Below are 17,508 nucleotides of genomic sequence, written 5' to 3' on the forward strand. Positions count from 1 at the left end.
GCAACAGTTAATGGAACTAATCAATTTAATAGATTATACAAATTATCAATTGATAATTTAGTCAAATAATCTATTAATAACTGATCTCCATTTTGAGCATGGCATTATAGGCAAAGATTTTGGAAAAAAAAATATATATATATCAAAAACATAGTTAAAATACCAGATCTACAAGTTCAAAACCCATTTCGAGGGCCCCATTGTGAGCTTGTAGATCTGCTATGAAGAATAAAATAGGGCTTAAGTGGCTGATCGTTTCTTTGACATAAAAATGTATTATTATTTTTAAACTGCATGTCTCCATTATTTGAGTAATCGCTAAATTGCTCAAACAAATAATCTATACGTGCAGCTATTAACAATAGCTTATTGTGACTATTCCATAACATATTGACTAATGTGGAAAAGTATAATTTTGCATTCTGCAACAATGTAGCCTACTATAACTTATGGTGTTCTATATCATTGTCATTATTTGCTAAATTAGGCCACTCTCTCATGTCTGTAGATTTGTGTGTTTTTATTAATTCATTCATTTCTACAGTGAGTCATAAACAGTCCAATAACATTCAAATTATCAGGCGTATCCATCTAGTTTTGAAGTCATTCATTAAGTAGTCTTTTATAAGAAGCACTCGCCGCCCTTGATCTCTACTGATAAGAAATGAACAGTCAAACAGTACTTGACATGGTCAAGTGTGTGTGTGTGTGTGTGTGTGTGTGTGTGTGTGTGTGTGTGTGTGTGTGTGTGCGCGCGCTTGTGCGCATGCAGCCGTGCGCAACACACACACACACACACACACACACACACACACACACACACACACACACACACACACACACACACACATGCACTTGTATGTCTAGCAAGAGTAAGACCAGACCATGCCTAAGGGGTGTAACGGCATCCTCTTGCCCTGACTGTCAGCTGGTTAGCTGTCTACACAATGTCCTGTTTGACCTTGTGTTGGCTCCAACACAGCCTGAATGCACATCTGACACAGTCCCTTCCTTTGTGGTGCAATCCTGTGGAAGTCATTTCATTTAGCAAGCTTTCAGCTTCAGCCAACACGGGGGGTTGGGAGGGAGGGGGGGGGGGGGGGGTCTATGTTTAATCAACATGCCACGGACCCTTCCCCCCCTCCCCCCCAAACAAAATCAACAATGATGTCCAGCAAAAAGATTGCTTTCAAACAAAAGATTGAATTAAACAAAATGGCTTGTCAATTTTGAATTCTTCTTTATTCCCCTCTGACCGATCAAACACAGCTTCTACTATAACATGGTTGTTGAATATTCCTTTTTTTGCCTTATAACTTATAGTGCTTCCTTAAAAACCAGTCATGTAGACATTCTAGACATTCTGCAATATGGTCCCAATATGGACTGTTTTATAATGATACTTCAGATGAAATGTTTTTTTTTTTTTTTTTTTTTTTGCCATGGTTGCCTATTTTGGGTTTAATGCATGTTCTTTTTCTGAGAGAATTAGGACACGGCCTACTGTCCTCAGAGTGACACACTATCATGTAAACCTTTTTTTAAGTTCTCTCTCAGTCACTTAGCTCTATATACTTCATCATACTATGAACAGCGAAAATAGAAGATCTCACAATTAATCATGATACAATGCATTGTGAGATTGTAGATCTTCTATTTCCATGTTTTGAATTTATTTGTATTTTATTTTATTTTTCAAAAAAGATTGGGCTTAACCATACCCCCAAGTCACAGTGTGTGATGATTATTTGATATAGCTGAGGTGAAAGTCCACTGAGAATAGGTGGTAAAGTGTCAGTCATGGTTAGCTGAAGTGGTGTTGTCTCAGACAATGTAACTAGGTGAGAGTGAGTGAAGGGGATAGGAAACCATCAATATGCTCCTTGTGTAAATTGAAGAAGGTCATGATTTATAGCTGCTGGCTACCGGCGTACATACATGCTGAATCTACTCTTTTCCTCGCCTGGCTCAAGGACAGGTAAGGGTGCCTTTCCCCCCAGCCCATCCCTGTCATGCAGTCAGTGGCGCTTAGTGATGGACAGTCTGAGGGAAGGGCCTGGGTTTTTTCAAAATGAGTTGAGCACCATCTATAGGCAGGTAGTGAAAGAGCTCCTCTCAGCTAGTGTGTTCATCAGAACCATGATTAGTGAAACTGAGAAAGGCTGGTTACAGGGACATACAAAAGCAAAGAGGGAAAGAAAGAAAGAAAGAAACTAACAGAGAAAGAAAGAAAGAAAGAAAGAAAGAAAGAAAGAAAGAAAAAATACATTTTGTGAGCTATACAGTATGATGCGCTTGCCTTTAATCTACCTGTGATGTTCTTAATCCAACAGACACTTTGGCTTTTTCGTTACCTCATCAATCACCTCGATGCCCTGGTATCTTTTTACTTGTGAACTCTCAGACAGTGAAGGGGGCAGCTGTGAACAGTCCAAGGCCTCACAACAGCTGCAAACAGCGCATGACATTGCATCTGTTGTAGTCATGTTGCTTTGTGGTCTGCGGCACAAAAACAGAGAAGGACGTTTCCATGCAGTTCTCTCTGTGGTGCCACGGTCCAGTCGTACTCTATTAATCAACGGTGTTTACGAGGGGTTAGGCCTAGAGGAACATGAACTTACAAGTACGTTGCTGTCATCAGTAGGTATTATGAAATAGGACGTTACAAATAGGCCCACATGAAAGAAATCAGGTCTGTATAGCTGTAAATTCTGCTGGGTGGCTGGATGGATAGGATGAAATACTCTCTGAATATCTAAAGTTTATTATACATTTGGATGATTTATTATGTCTGGGTACCTCTGATGCTGCTGCGTTGCCTTTTGAAGGAGCCAGACATAACAAATGGAGCGCTCATTAGCATTTGACCTCTACATCATGCTTTGTTTACCTGCCTTCTCTCACCTCCATATCTCCTCAGACAAAATGGGGGCTTTCACTGAAGGCTTCTGAGTGTGACACAGTTTTGTTGCTGGGCGGTAAAAGGTAACTACCAGCATTTGCATTTGGAGATTTCTCAAACAACTTGAGCACGCAGAAACGGGGAGAGTAAGAGATGCTACACTCCTCGGGGACATAGCCACTCCCAGACACTATACCGGCTTTGCCTCTTGAGTCCTGACAGCTGCTTAAATCCCCAGAGATGATATGAAGAAATACAGTATGAACACAAGTTGTAGTAAGAAGTCACTGGCACATTACATTGTGTTAAGTATGAGAGAACGGTGTCTGCTATTGATTGTTATTGTTCCAAGCCAACCATAGTTCTACCAACTGATATATTGCAAGTATTTTATTTTGCATTATTTTACAGTTCACTTCGTGGTTACGCGGTGACACTTGGCACTGAATGAATTATGTGTATTCCATTGCACATTTCCCCTTGGACTAAATATGTAGTTTCTGTCTCATATTGCCAGTATGTAAGTGTTAATGTGTTAAAAACATCTCCAAGATAAATTCCTGCACATGATAGGCCTATTTCTGATCATTCACAACCATTTTGCTCTTACAGAGGTGGAAACATGATCTGCCAGTCAACATATGCATGCCACTATTGGGCCTCAAAAGCAGCAAACTTTTTTTTAAATGTTTGCTTTCAAAGGGGGCTTAAGAAATGTCTGTCAAAAAGTTACATTAGTACATTAAAGGACCATGCTGTAGGCCTTGCAGTCTATAATTCTGACTCTTTGCATAATTTTGACTTCTCTTAGCAGAGATGCTCAACAGCACAGTTTGTGTAGGCCATTCAATGTATACTTTAGCAGATCTCAGCATAGCTCCGTCACTTGATGCTTTGGAGAAATGCTATTTTTTCCCAACAGTTTCCTCTGGTCCCAACGGCTGCAGCCGCCAATCCACAACTTGCATGCAATTTCTCAAAATTGTCTAGTTTGTATTACTCACAGACTGCGATGCGATGCGAGAGTGTGGTCTAGCCAAAACCAACTGGACTCCTAGTAGATCGCTGCCCTCCACACTCTCCTATCTAACATCATGGTCTTGAGCTCTACAGTGTTACAGTGTCACAGACTGACTGATCAGCTGGCTGCTGCACTTAATTTGGCTGCATGCTGCAACCTTTCTTATTTTTATGTCACTTTGGACTGACATGAGGTCCGCTGTCATTTACATTCCTGGCATAATTTGTGTTACCAGTCTGGCCCTGTGTCACTGCCCCTTGGTCTGGCCTGTCAGGGCCTGCGTTATGTGTGTTGATGTATTCCCCTTCCTCTGTCTGTGTCTTTCCACAGGTCCTGCAGGCTCGGCATTGGGGTTCCAATCAGGTGGGATTGGGAGCTCCTGGCCAGTGTTCCCAGGTCCTCCCTTTAAAAGGAGGCCAGCTGGTCGCTTCATCCCTCTATTACATGTCAAATTATACAACAGGTAGTTCCGACTCCAGTGATGCTCGGCGGAAATCGCCTTTGGCTCGTTCCTGACCACATCACTGCCGTGCAAATAATTCCGATATCCCCCACCCTCTCGTGTAATATTGCTTAAATCTCACATGGCAGCAATGAGCCACCGTACTGCGTACTCTATGGGGCTGTTAAGTATGACATCATTTTGTAGGCAGAGGAGAATTTCTGCCCCCAGTTTCCGTGAATCTTTTTACTATTTTTACTATTTACACATTTTTCTTCTCTTTGTTGTTGAAAGGAAAGTGTTAGAATTATACTTTAGTCGTTATTTTTTAGTCGTTGTTTTTTGAAATAGCAAGGGACAGAAAATGCTCTGGGGGCAGATTCTCCTCTGCCTACAAAATGATGTCACGGCTTAAAAGCCCCATTGCCCCGATGGCAGCAGCATTTGTTCTCACATGCACACCTTTCAAGTTAAACATCATTCTCTGCCATTCATGTTGAAACAGTTTGTGAAAACATTCTGGGACACTTTAAAGCTTTGTAACGCACTTTATATTTGACACAAATCTCAAAGTGCTTATCTAAAAAGCAGGTATTATTCATTGAGACTTCATTTTAATACTCATGAAAAACAATTCTAAATGCTCATACTCAAACTTTAGCTTGAAGAAGGCTTATACAATGGGTTTTAGCTGATACAGCTACAGTACAGCCATGCTGAACAACACCTAATGACTACAGTGCAGTTTAAACAAGCTTCCAGAGACTGTTCATGGTCCATTTGACCTACAGTGTCCATATTGTATGTTCAGGCTCCAGATGTTCCATGGTGGGAGAATTGAAGCCTGCTCACTGCCTGTAATGTATCGACAGCCATCGATATGAGCCTTGATCGAAATCCGCCACACCTGCCAGAGATCATCAATGGGCCGGGGCAGCGTCATCGGTAGGATCTATCATCTCTATTTACACAGTCCATCCTCTTCAAACTGTGCTATTGATCCTGGCCTAGGTCATGGAGGTTTGGCAACAGGGTAGGAAAAGGGGGAGGAAGGTCTTAAATGGAAGGGAGAGGGTGAATAAGGACAGAGAAGGTGAGGGTTCCCCAGGGGCTCCCTGTGTGCCAGTTCCCTCTTCAGTATTTGACCCTGGTCTTGGCTTTACAACTCAAAGTAGCTTGCCTTAGCACCTAGTCCTCCTCCTAGCATATAGTCAATAGCTGCCAATACTTTGATCGCATCCAATGGAACCTTGACAGTTCTTGATGGCAAAAGCTTAAGAATTCTGTAAACAAACAGGTTGATGTTGAGGATTTAGAAGGCGCAGGCTACCTGCCATTCTGTTTCCTGCAAAGTTACTTTCTCTTTGCTCTCGCAGAATAGAAAGCAACAGACACTAAGCTGTATAGTGGATATAAATAATGCGATAAGTTTACACTACATAACTTGGCTCTGACAAATGGGGTGAGTTATAATATCTGTCGAGTCGTTTTTTTTTTCATCCCTCGCGTGTCACTCCATTTTACATGCACAACAACAACGCGCCACCTTTTCAAGTGAGTTGTCCTTGTGTGCGTGGTGACACCGCTTTTCACGGCGTGACAGGTGTTCTGTACCTCCCCAATTACTTTTCAATTAGTGCAATGAGCATTGCTCGTCATTGCCCATAGCCGACGTTATTTTACAGCTCTGTGCCTAGTCCATTAGCGACACCACTGACAGAGCGGAGCCAATAAACCATCTGGCCGGGCTCCTGAAAGAGATAGCGCCCACTTAATGGAGTGAAAAAGTAAAAGCAATTAATGTCACATTAGCACATCACTAATAAGGCCTGCCCTCCAGTATGCTGCAACAAGAATAATCAGTTGGTTTGCCCCGAGATGCATCCCACCAAAGAGCTAGTTGTTTACACTGAGCTCTGAGTATAGGGTCCCATTAGCAGCAAATGACATACTGTATATATTTTTACCTTCTCTTATGGAACCAAACAACAACAACAACAACAAAAAAAGTTAACTGATTGATTAGGGCTGTTCTGGAAATAAAAGTTAATTTCTGGATGATCATTTCAGCACGGAAGAAACACAAACACAAATACAGAGCATGAGCAGTGGCAGGTGCAGCAATTGTCCTTTTCAGGTCTGAAAAACTGAAAACCTCACCCTAACCATTTTCCCTGGGGAGTGATGAGCTTTTTTTCCAGAACCATTAGACCAGGGGTCTTCAACAGGGGGTCTGGGACCCTTAGGGCGTCCTCAGAGTTACTACAGGGGGGGCCAGCCGCCAAATCTTTGTGTGATAGGATAATTCAACTTGAACCCTTGCATCCCTATATAGGAGAACTTTAGCCATAGATCAGCTATTTTTGGCAAATAGGTTTGGTGTAGAGGTCAAACAGACCAGACCAAGTACAGAGTGAAAGGTCAAGTTTACTAAGCATCGACGATTTAAGATTTTAGGTGTTTAAGTGTCAAACAAGTCTATGAATCTATCTATGAAATCGATGAGAATCTCAATCATCACACATTTATACAAGATGTAGAGGGGGTCCCTGCTTCATCTCCTTCTCAGCTAAGGGGTCCTTGGACTGAAAACGTTGCAGACCCCTGCATTAGAGACAGGGAGCTCAGAGGAGAATGTCATGCAACACAAGTCCTCGCCCCGAATGGAGCCAGGGACATATGCAGTCACCTCAGTCTAGTCACCTACAAGCACAGCCATGAAATCAAATGATCATTGCTCGTACTATACTCGTACTAACATGCAATAATTAGTCAATTAATTACACAGTCAAACAATTAATTAAACCAAAAACCAAAGTGTGCAGGCTGTGCATGGCCTTCTGTACACTGAATCCCATATGCTGCTCTCATGACCTCTCTCACTTTCAGCTTTGTCTTTGAACTATAATGCACGCCTCACGCAACAACAGCGTCCCCAGAGTTCTTATAAAACAATACATGCCCTCCGTGGCTCAATTTGGAGCAGGGGGTTTAGCAGCTAGAAGATCTGGCTTAATTGTTGTCTTTTGCAGAGTTTAATTATAAAGGCACCAAAGCACTATCATTGCTTCTCTCTAATTCCTCTATGTTACGCTAATTACGTTGTGTTAATTGGGGTTTTTCTATTATGGCGTCACACTCATTAACTCAGCGGTGACACTGGCCTTGATTGGATAAGAGGTCATTAAGTCACTTTTTTCGGATTAAAGTTATTGGTTCCTTATAAACATCAACTCTGAGACAAATATATTGAATGTGTGCATCGTTCTGCTCCTTGTGGCAATGTTTGTTATGAATTTCAGTTCTACTTTTCAGGGAAACGTTAGTTAGCTGCAAACATGAATGGATTTCTGATTTTGAGAATGCAAAATCTGCTGAAAAATATACCAACAACTTAAAATGAAGGCAAACTGAATGAGTCTATATTGCATGTTTCGTTGCAAATACAGCGCCGCGCAATAGGTCTCATACCCTATTTATGCTCCTTCATCGCGATGCATTGTGAGCTTGTAGATCAGCTATTCTCGACCTCGAACGACAAAGTAGGAGATCAGGTTTAATAAGCATCGTTGTGAGAAGAAGAGGAAGCTCCATGCACCTCTGAAATGTCAGCAGCTGCAGTATCATCACTCACTATAAATGGGCCTCTCATTTTGTCTTTCTTTTTGTGATCCTCTTGGGTCCGATGCGCAGCACTGATGCTGTGAACTCATATGCAATTATTCAAAGCAGCTTGTAAAATACAACATGGATTCTCAGTTCAGCTGAAAGACATAGAATGTGATATCTCCTTCAGTGGAACATTTAAGTGACACCTTTATTAGCTTTATTCGTTTGTCTGCACCTCATATATTATTCTCTGAGACGCATACGGGTATTTCGGGGCTTGGCCGAATATGCCATTGCTTCCCCGAGTGTACAACACACAGCTTCCTCCATTGGAATTGCATTACGGAACGTACACGTTACATTTTATGGGTTTATTTTGTCATAGCACAATAGATGGTGAAGTATTGTAATGCAAGTAACTGAAACAACCAACCACCGATCTAGTGAAGGGTGAAAACGGGAGCGCCAAATATTCTAAACTTTCCGTGATTCTGCCAATAATGTTTTGTTGGGCCAAACAAGGGAATCACGTGCCCCCACGATCACGATCCCCTTCCCCTATTCGCTCATACTAGGACATGACATATGTGTAGGCAGAAGAATTACTGTACAGTTTATTCAATGTGCTTAGTTGATGATGTAGACTAGAGTTAGCTTGTAGATCTGCAATTTTCTTTTATTTTTTGAAATGTTTAAAAACAATTAACAATTAAACAGGGATGCCATGCAGGGTTTTAAATTGAACTAGACATGCCAGTCCAGTATCGTGTGCTTGACATTCTAATCATTGCTATACTGCGTGAATCGGCCCCAAACACCCCAAAGTTAGCATCAAGCACACCTCTATTTAACATTAGGCCCAAAATAGACAGCAAACATAGACTGACATCGCCACTGCCTTTCAATCCCCAGCACCCCGGTTCCCATACCCAAACATGCCCTCAATTACCCTATGAGTGCCACACACGCAACATCATTAATAAGATCCACTAATAATGGCAGTGAGCTCCATTGGCCATGGGTGAGATTTGACTAATTACTGTAATTGTATTGGAGTCATGCTCATTAAATATGAAAATTGTGTTCTGTGAAATGACTGGGTTTTCATGATCAATCTCGTATGGACAGGCAGGAAATAAATTAAAGAACAGTTTCTCATTGTGCAATTAACTACACCCCTCCCCCCCCCCACACACACACACACATACACACACACACACACACACACACACACACACACACACAGACATACAATCGGACGCGCACACACACGCACGCGCGCACACGCACACACACACACACACACACACACACACACACACACACACACACACACACACACACAGACACACTCTCTCTCTCTCTCTCTCTCTCTCTCTCTCTCTCTCTCACACACACACACACACACACACAAACTGGAAATATTGTGCACTGGAAAGTGTGCATTATGGCTGTCTGCCACTACTTGTTTGCATATAAACCGGTGGAAGGATAGGTTAAGGATATAAGCGCCACTATCATGCCATCCTTCACTGCACTGATTACAATGATATATCAGTTCACTTTTTCCTTTGAAATAACTTGTTGGAACGCTGCATGATGAAGTCGGCATGTGTCCTTAGCTTCACCCTAACCAGACTGGCCTTTTATAAGGAGGTCAAGAAGGGGGGTGTCTTGCAGATGAGATTCAATAATGTTGAAGTGGCACACTCTCAGGAATATCAATCTATTGTGTGTAAAACCATAAATTACTGCAGTGGTTCTCAAACTTTTTAATTTCAAGGACCCTCATAACTCTCAGAGTTTCAGACCTGTAAGGGTCCATCCCTCACTGAACCTGGAGGGTCCCTCGGCCCCACTTTGAGAGCCACCGGCCGAACCACTTTCAGCATGGCTTCCGTACAGTATATTAGGTTAGGGCAGGGGTCTTCAACACAACGCTGCGAGGCGTTGTGTTGCTATTTTTGGCAAAGAGGTTTTGGGAAAAAGAGCACACTAAGTACAGAGTGAAAGGTCAAGTTTATTAAGTATTAACGGTTCAAAAATTCAAAATACACTAACACTGACGATTGGGCTGTCAAACAATGAAACTATACGGAATCTATGAAAAGGTTGTGGGGGTCCCTGCTTCATCTCTCTCTCAACTAAGGGGTCCTTGGCCTGAAAACGTTGAAGACCCCTGGGTCAGGGTATACTTTCACCTATTTAGGTCATAGGAGAAAATGTTCAAAAATAGATAAAATAGAAGAGCTACAAGCTCACAACACTATGCAATGCTATAGGTTGTTAGCTTGAAGATCTGCTCTTGGTGCTCAACACTTTCATATGAGGAAGCATAAAACAGGATGTAACCATAGGGTTAAAAAGAACTTTTAACTGGCGTTAAAAACGCCAGTAACATGGGCGTAACCGTAGGTGTTTGCTTATCTGACTGTTTGAAATCGGGTGGCCTGTAGTTTGCACCAGTGGTTCCAAACCTTTTCTGGAGCAGGGCCCACTTGAAAATATTCAAAGTGTGTTTGTGGTCCACCCATCTGGCCACTTAACTCATTCTGTGCCTATCCCGAACATGTTCGGGATATGTTCAATCCAAAACAATTTTTTTTTTATTAATTGACTTACCCTGAGCTGCTTGTAGAGTCGTGGGTGGTCCTGGCTCGTCCTACGCTAGCCAGCCAGCCATTTTACAGGGTCCGACGATATATTCCATTAAAAATGGTTTAAAATACACCCTAACCCTACCGCTTCCGGAACGTATACAGTGTGCCTATCCCGAACATGTTCGGGATTTTTAATGAAATGAATAAAATGATCCGAGGCCTTCTGAAGCCTGAGCCTAAATTTAAAATCCAGTGGTCCAAATCCTGGGGAAGCCATGCCGGCCGTGAGCCGCGAACGTAGCCGCGAATCGCAGCCGAATCCAATGAAAAACCACATCTTTGGAGGCCCATATCTCTGGATTGTGTTTTTAGGGATGTGGCGCGAGGTTTATTTACGGCGAAATCGCCGAAAAATGATCTTTAAAATGACAAAATGGGAATAGCTATTCTGTTAGCATTATCATCCGGGACCTTTCCATGACGTGCACGAACGTGAGCACGCGCGTCACTGCAACGTGAGTCCCCGGATGCTAATGCGCTCGCCTATGGGAGAAAGCCTGGCATTCTTTGGCGCCATCTAGGGGCTGGCACTGGTAGGGTTAACATGGTTAATAATTTTTAAGGTTTTATCTCAATATTTGTCAATAAAGTCTAGTGTTTTAACAATTATTTGGGGGCCCACTTACAATATCCTCACAGCCCACTAGTAGGCCCCGGTCCACAGGTTGGGAATCGCTGGCCTACGCTATTGTATTTCATTTGTTTCCCCATGACATGCTGCTGTCCTGGACCATGCTGAGTCAGGATTAGCACTGTTTCTGACACTCTGGACTTGAATATAGTAGTGAAATGACCGCAGACTTAAGCCTCATTTAAGTCTCATGACCAGTGGTGGAAAAAGTACTCCAGTTTTTTACTTAAAAGTATCAATACTGCAATGTAGAAATACTCTGATACAAGTAAAAAAGTACAAAAGTATTGGTACCAAAAGTAGAAAGTATGTCCCATCTAACAAGTTTTCAAATGTATACAAATCTTTTCAAATGGCCGAAGTTGTGCTGTATGTTTTGTAAGAATAATCACAATCTACAAAGTAACCAGTAAATAAAGTTTTCATATAATGGGGTAAAAGTAGCCTACAATATTTTCCTCTGAGATGCAGTGGAGTAGAAGTACAAGTACCAGTAAAAAGAAATACCTTTAAATTGTACTTACCGGTAAGTACAGTACTTGAGTAAATGTTACTTTACACCACTGCTCATGATAAATATTGGGTTATAACAAGGACATGTTCCCAAAATGCCCAATGGTCTGGAAGGAAAAAGTTAATATTCCAAGAACATGAAAGTATAAGGTATATAAATACTGCACATTGCCTACTGCCGTGTCCATATATATGGATGTTTATAGTCCATAATAGAAGATAGCATCTAGCCATCTAGCATCTAGTCCACATTCTTTCAGTGAAAACACATACAGTATATTATTCTCTACCTCTTGCTCTATGTGAATTTCAAATATGTTTCAAGTAGACTACAGAATGTGTTATTCATAATTCTACTTATCTCTTCCATCAGACAGGTCACATTTAAGTATATTACAAACCCATACCCTTTTTAGCTATATGCAACAACACAATCTGTTGAACGTAGTGCCATAGCCTCTCATATTAATCAAACAGCCCACTTCCCTTTTATGACACAAAGGAAATAGTCATAAATGCTTTTTATCAGTTTTTCTAATAGTGCGGATGTTACAATCAGATTCATGGTGGCATAAACTATTACATTTCATTGTTATCATATCAAACAATCGCTTTCCCCCCCCCAGAGGGATCGTTTATAACCAGTGGACAGTGTGTTGCGTAATGAAATTCATAGCAGCATAGCATTGCTATCAGCTTGAGGGATCTCCCTCTCTGTTTACTTACACACTCACATTTACATATATTTATGTGTATTTGTTTCTCAACAATAGACAACCAGGCATGATAAATGCATGGCTACGGTCCCCCCTGGGGCAGGTGGCTCCTGCAGAATACATTTGAGGTCAGGAAAGTTCCAGCCTTATACAGTGAATTCTGGTGTACCGCTGTTCTCAAGACATTTGCTCTTAGACAATAAAATCCCCTGTTTTAAATTGACAGTACAAATGGATCAATTAACACTGCAGTGCAATATTATCACAAACTTTATGACTTGTTGTGCTGCTGACAAATAAAACATTTATTAATGGTTGATGTATTGAATGTTACAGTTTTTGTAAAATACAGGAACACACGGTTTTACTATAAGTCAGTTGAATGTGGTGATCTTTTATCATAACTAAAACACTGAACAAAATTAAACACAACATGGTGATTTTGAAATGGCAGAATGACAAATATTTAGTTAAATGTTAACCAAACCATGTTTCTCAATCAAGTACTCTACAGGCCTATGTATTGTAGGTATGTATCAGTCCTGGGAAAAACACTGCATTAAATTATTTCACATCAAATCCTTTCACATCAAATCTGAAGCGATTTTCACGGAGCCCCACATTGTGCACTCCCCCTTTAATTTGGAACCTGCTTTGATTTATTAATTAATATTCTTCTTTCAAGGACTTTTTATAAACCTCGTCATTAATAAAACCAGACATGCAATTAGTACCCAAATCTTGATTGCCAATTTTGTCATAACAGGCCCCCTTTCTTTTTCCCCCCTCGGTTCGTTGTAGCTGGGAGTATGGTGTAGGTAGGGAAAAATTAACTAATTTCATTAATCTAATTGTCATCGCTTTCTACTATCCCACTAATAAGTACAAATTAATATGATTAATCAATTTGACGACATAAACTCATTCAATTATACTTTCTCAAAGGCGAGTGGGTGTGTTGGATGATAGGGAGGTACCACATGTGAAGGGAGGTGGGCAGTGGAACAGCTTGCTCTGTGAAGAATCCAGCCCTCTAAATTGAAATAAAGTCAGGCAATTAGTCATTGTGAGTGATATTGTGATAAATAAATGGTGATGAAATGTGGAGGCCCAGGGCAGACACCCCACAATGTATAGTCTCTTTTGATTCATAAAAATATGTTCACTTTTTAATATAACTATTAATGTAGTGATTTCTGAACTTTTAATGCCACAGAGCCCCAAATAGATCTACATTAGGTCAGAGTAGCAAGCCCGATCTGAAAGGCTTTTGTCCCCAGGGATTTTTGATGTTTGTTTTCAGATGTGATTCAATCCATTTCTGCCTAGTTGTTTGTAGAATGAGCAATGATAGCGGTGAGACCGCAGCAATCTTAAGTGTTGCTCTGTACACGCGTCACGCAAATTATATTGAATTAAGTAACAAATTGAAACATTTTGTTACTTACCGTAACTTACTTGCACACATCCATATAACCACCAGGGACATACCTGCACGCCACAGTTTGAATATTTATGATTGACAACAAAGCTAACATAAACAATTTTAAGTAACAGTCATTTACTGTACATTTGAAGTTCACCCTAACAGCTCAGGAGATTGGGCATTTTGTTTCCTCTTTTAATTTTGATGTCACTATGCCATGCCTTTTCATGTTATATCTATGTAGTAGGCAGGGGATTCATTTATTTGCATTTCTCAAATGAAACAGAGCACAGTATTTTCATATTATCTATTAGGTGGTATTCAGTGAGCTTGATGTGAAGATGAGTGAGTGCACAGGAACAACCTTATAGTTGTTACTTATAGTTTAAACCTTTTTAAAGCAATGTTAGGGTCCTCAACAACGTATAGGCTAAATAATGCATCATAAAATATAAGATATCTGACAAGAAAACTACTGTATAGTTCTTCAAAAAAGGAAACAGATCGCTATTCCTTTTGTGGATTATTCCTTTTGCTCAAAATAAAATACTGACTAGGATTATTTGGTTTGTACAAAGTAAAATCAGCCAGATCAGCTATTATTTTCAATTGTTTGGACTTTGTTTGTTTGTTTCCTAAGACATGCCAAAAATAGACATGCCAGGTGAATGTGGTTAACACTAAGGCTTTCAGATGGATTTAGTATGTATTTTGGGTTTTTTTCTGCTCAGAGGAGATGTGCTGGCCCAGCGATAGGGTGATGTCTTTTATTACACTTTACAGGGACGTGCAGAGAATGCTAGAGAGGCAGGGGCTGACATTTCAGGGGTTGTGAGCTTGGAGGTCGGCTATTTCCGGTACTTGATACCACACTAAACTAACCGTAATCAAGTAAATACTGGAGATGTGGCGTAACGGCATTCTATAGGGAGAGACGTCAATTCAGAAACACCCCTATTCAGAAATACCCCCACTGAGGTTAGGGTTAGGGTTTAGGTTTGGTTTAGGTGACACCTCCATTTAGAATAATGGAATTCAATCTTCTGAATAGCAATGTTGTTTCTACACAGAAAGGACAATTCTTTCAACATTTGCATTTATTTCACCATAGTACAAACTGCATTCATGGTCTGGAGAGGGCACTTTTCACAGACGGATAAAAGGGCAGGGGCTCAAGCCCCCTTTGATGTCTATGTGTGCACGTGCCTGACACTTTATCTTATCAAGCCAGCATCACCCTATTCAATCTTATGCTTGATTGGACAGTGTGTTGCTGTTGCTCGGGTTTTATATGGGGAATAGCTTTCAGAGGCACCCTTCTCTAATTTGTGAAGTGGGGTATTACAGAGGAGACAATTAGACCTGGGTTCGATTGGAGTACAGATGCTGACAGTCAAGAGAAGGCTTTCAAATGTCATACCAATTAATCTATCCAGCCATCAAACAATATTCTGGAAACAAAGTCAGGGGGGGCGATCAATCTGCATCACTTTTCCCCTCACCGGGTTATGGGAAAATTGATTTGTCAAACAAAGCATTTTGGAAGCAGCGTATGGACTTGTTCGAGATCCATTAGCCTCCATTGAGCATTTTGTTTAACATAGGATTTTCATCACAGAGAAAATGCAGTGTCCTCAATATTGGGGACCACAACTTTAGGATTTCTCTTCTTTTTTTCCCCTCGCTCGCATAGCTTTAGAAAGTGCTGATCAAGATTAAAAAACTGTTATATTTGAATGTGTTTGATTAAAAATTGAAGGCTGCAGTTTTTCCATTTCATTTCTTGAAAGGATATACAGATATACATCTATCCCAAAATATTAAACCTATATTTCACTTTGGTCTTATTCCTTTGTGGATAAATCACTTGAAAATGACAAGAAACACTTAACACTTTACTCCTAACTTTGTGCATTTCCTCCATTGCTACAGACACAATGCATCGCAGTCTCCCGATGCAAAGCAATCTCATTCCTACAGTCTACAAAAGCACAAAGCATTAAGGCCCCCAGAATCACTATTGTATACTGTGTGGGGCTATCCTGCCATCCTATACAGCGTGGCTGGCCTAAGCTGTATCATGCAATTCCCTGTGCAGTGTATTGTTCAAAGACAGAACTGTATCACATTGTGCCCGTCATGCTGTTTTAGAGGGGAGAGAGCTTCCTCTATGGGATTTCTCCCACCCCCCATCCCCTGATAATGTATCTCTCCCTAAAGGCTAGGCCTCCGTGACCTTGTCTTATTCAGTGAGGGCGTCTTGAGCAAAAGAGCTGAATCCTGAATGGGCCATTTCCCCTCTTTTAACACCCCTTTAATGTCATCAGTGAAATATGAAGTCATTAGGCGATATTAAAACACTGCTGACAAACTAATTAACGGGAGACATTAAACAGGACGGGCTTGATTAATCCGCTTTAACGATTCTTTTTAAGTGGTTCTGGTCAAAATTAATACAGATTTACTGGTGATCTTAAGGAAAAAAATACTCTTATGTGTACCAGACCTCAAGGGCAATCTAAAGTCATTGGCCTTTTACCTCCCCAAATGTTCACCCTCTGCCATCATTCACTCTCTGTTACTAAGAACACTTAAGTCTTTTCCCACTGTTCACGACTCACACAGCTGGTTAATAACTTACAGTCTTACACTGACCACATACAGTACTGTAGGTGTACTACAGTATATAGTATCACTTTGAACAGCGTGGAAACATATAAATGGACCTACTTTAAAAGAGTGTCCTTTTTTCAAAACATTTGAGATGAAAGCAGATCAAAGGAACCCTTTGTTATATTTTAGTCTTATATGGTATCTTTTGTCAACATTACCCTCACTCACTGTATTCAGTGTATTCAATATCAATATGAATTCATTATCATTATAGTGCAATCAAAACAATTATAAGGGGAGGCAGTTCATATAACAACAGTGATAGCATAATAATAATTATCATTATTATGATTAATTAATAATCATCATAATATCCAGGGACCTACAGTAGACTGCTCCTCCCGTAGAGGAAAGATATCTTTATCAATATCTCCCTCCTGTGGAGATTATTAGCATTACAACAAGAAACAATGTGTATTAAATTCTAGGCTCAGATCCATGGTCGCCTGTTGAAGTAATCCTAAATCATTTATCTGAGGCTGTTTCTCAACTGCTGGCGTACCACGGGTGATTCCAATCACAGACCTGAACAGTAAACTTTATATTTGTCAGTCTGGGTATGCATGCTGCAGCACCGGGGTAGCCATCTGACTGGGTCCCAAACATCCAGATGGCAAGGCAATATCAGGGGCATCTTGTGAATAACTTCACATGTTTATATACATTTTAATCTTTATTTCCCCATTTTCATTCTTATATATAGTTTAATTAACGTCCAGAAGCTTGTAATTTATCTTATTAGATTGTATTTATATTGTTTGGAACAGGGCTGTTGGGCCTACAAATCACTGACCTGCTACATAAATAGTCCTTGGTAACTGTCCATTGACTGTATATAAACAAACCGGTTATGTTTCTATACTATTAGTGCAAGATGCTGATCTGAGACCAGTTATTGCGACCGAAGGTCGCAGT

The sequence above is a fragment of the Nannobrachium achirus genome, assembly GCF_963921795.1.
Source record: "Nannobrachium achirus genome assembly, chromosome: 16".
In the NCBI taxonomy this organism is placed as follows: Eukaryota; Metazoa; Chordata; class Actinopteri; order Myctophiformes; family Myctophidae; genus Nannobrachium; species Nannobrachium achirus.